The sequence below is a fragment of the Polyodon spathula genome, chromosome 25, assembly GCF_017654505.1.
Source record: "Polyodon spathula isolate WHYD16114869_AA chromosome 25, ASM1765450v1, whole genome shotgun sequence".
Taxonomy (NCBI): domain Eukaryota; kingdom Metazoa; phylum Chordata; class Actinopteri; order Acipenseriformes; family Polyodontidae; genus Polyodon; species Polyodon spathula.
In genome coordinates, this window is record NC_054558.1 from 19399758 (window position 1) to 19402819 (window position 3062).

The following is a 3062-nucleotide window of genomic DNA, read 5'->3' on the forward strand; positions in this document are numbered from 1 at the left end:
ATTCCTTGTTACCATATTCTACCATGTATAACCACTTCTACCATGTTCGATTATACATTATCAGTATATCATTTTGTGGTCTGTTCACTGCGTTCTTCCATTGCTTAATCAGATTGATTTCACTTGTTATTTTATAAAATTATATTATAAGTGATAAGTGATCTATAGTTACTTTGTTATTGTCACATGATAAGTGTTAGTCTTTGCATGCGGTAAAATAAATAAATAAAATGCGTTCTCCTGCTGCACGTACACTTCAGCTCCAGCAGGGGGCGCCACCTCCTCGGCCATTGTCAGTCGCTGCAATGTGAAGCGTGACTGTAACTCAGCAGGGAAGCCTACAGTTATGCATAATGTGGGCAAGGCATTTGAGACTACGCAAAGCTGCCAAACCAGCGATTTCATTTAGGAAAGCAAGAGCCCTCCTATCTCCTCCTTCTACCACTCGGAAGAAAAAAAAACAATTAAAAAATAGCGCGTCTGACGGCTTTATTCGGGGAAGCAAGCATTCTGCGCATGCAGACAACACAAGGGGAATATATTAATTTATCTCAGGGCAAGGACGTTTATGGCTTGTTCTCGCCTGCTCGTTGCACAGTGTGACATCCTGGTCCCGAGTCTCACACGGTGCAAAAATGCTGATGAAGGCCAAGCCTAACTGGAGACTGCATTTGCTATATTAACATGTTAATCGTGCAAGTTCCCGACGCGGCTGCGTGCGGCGACTAGTAGAAACTGCTTAGAAAACAAAGCTGGAATATTGACTCACCCCCCTATTTTGAAAGGATCTGTGCTGTAAAAACCCGTCTTCGGTAAAGCGGCGGAAGGGAAACGGGGACGCAAAGATTTATTCATTTATTCATTTCACAGAAAGCGTATTTTTGTTGTTTTTGATGCTCTAGTGTAGTTGCTTAAGCTTATTTCCGGGGATTCTTCCAACACACTCTAGCAAAGAGGACGAAGAACGCTGACCCCGTTATGGTTTTTGGTGAGTATAAATGTGTATGGTTTTCTTCTTATTGCACCCCACATAAGCAACTCGATTATTTCTTATGAATAAATGGAACATGCGGTGCTGTTGCTAGGATACTTTCCTCCAGCCCAGACAGCAGGGTTACCCGGGGTCACAATTTAATTTAAAGGTTGAAAATGTGCTTGAAAACGAGGGTTTGCATTTGGCTTACACGCTCAATGCACACTCAACATCACTGACTGTACCACTGCCTAGCTGGAAATAATGCTGCTTTAAAATGATTAGTATTGCATATCTCAGTTATTTATTCAAACTGCTCGACTCTCATTAGGGCAATGCATTCTTCCGGATTAGACTGCAGTAATGCTGTGTTTAAAGCCATCTTTTTAATAAAGCATTATATTTCTGCATCACAGTATTGATTCGATTGAGTGTGCTGCTGGCGGTCTCGGCATACCCACAACAGCCCAGCAACGCTGGCATTAGACCACAATGTTTTTGTATCGTTTTAGCCTTCCCTAAGTAGTGTGGGTTTGAAATAATTAGGTTGGCGAAAAATCACTAGTGTCAGACGAAGCCTATGCACGTTTTCAATAGTGCTTAATCTTACTGAAGCGGAAATTGTTCTGTAAATACATTTGCCTTTTCAACAACAGAAACGCAATTTAAAGACAAGCGACTTGTATCTCTCTGTCTCTTGTCACTATTTGAGTCGAGCCAATGCGGTCAGTGAAGGACTGTCATTGTCTTCTGTGCAAAACGGGAATTTCATAATGTACTCTTTTGTACAGAATTTTTCTGAGAATTATAGTTTTTCGCTATATGTCTGGTTGATTTTTATTGTGCTATTTTGTATCAGCAAATATAAATGGGTTATATATTTATGCAGACTAGGTAATCTATTATTATTATTATTATTATTATTATTATTATTATTAACCTACATGTTTGTGTATAGGTTTCAGAGGGAGGGGTTGCAGAATGCCAGTGCACACTTTTCCTTATAGCACAGTAATCTGGTCAAATTCCAGATGTTGCAACATAGAGAGTTCATTTCATCTGCTTTGAGTTTGAACAAGCACCCAGCTGATGTTTCTGGTCTGGCAATAGACCACGCCACAGAGGCTGTTTTTATGTTGTTACATAAACCTTGTCAAATTCAAACTGTTGCAGAAACATGCCGGAGTGAACTGGCAGTGTCATTACTTATGCAGAGCACTTGAAATCGCAAACCAGCAAGAAAGAGGACAAGAAAAAGGACAAGTCAGCATATCCTTGGCCCACTTCCCTCCAGCGACTGAAACTGAATTCTATCTAACTGTTTGTACCACGTTACGTTATTGCTTATATAGAACAGGCAAGCATTAGGGAAAATTCATCTTTCCATAACGGTAGGTTTTTGTTGCCTCAGGGGAGCCACTCTATATGAATGTGCTGTTGAAGTGGCTACATAAACACATGAATGTGCTGTAGCTTATGGTACCTCCTTTGCTTTCTTTCATCAGTTAGTCACCAGTCCGTGTATTCAAACCTGGTAATAACACTGGCATCAGTACATTTTGTAGTGTCCTAATTGACTGAGACGATCCGTGACGTTTTTGTGATATGCAACACCGTATTCTTACTATAGTGGCACATTATTTAGAGCTTTGTGTGTGTTACTGTGCAACGCCCTGTAGGTTCTGATGTTTTGTGAACAGACCCCTGTGACTCACCGCTCTGTCATTTGGTGTATGGTAATGATTCCCAAGGAGCAGTAAAGCCCTGTGCCACTGCTGCACACACCTGGAGGGAGCTTCCTGTTGAGAAAGGTCTCTTTACCCATTACATTACCGCTCTCCCTTCAAACCCGCCACACTGTAGCGTGCACTCGGCGCATACTGTAGACAGATGGCTCCGTGCCATTGTTTAATGAGGTGGGTGCTGTATTTTCAGAATGAATGCGTGCACACTTAAGAGAAGGAGCACTCTGGCTGTGTGCAGCATAGAAAATGCTGTGACATTAATCCACGTTGTGAATCCGTAGGGTGATTTCATTATACACTGTGAGTGTAAGGCGTGCTTGCTGCTGGATTTTAAGGTGCACCTT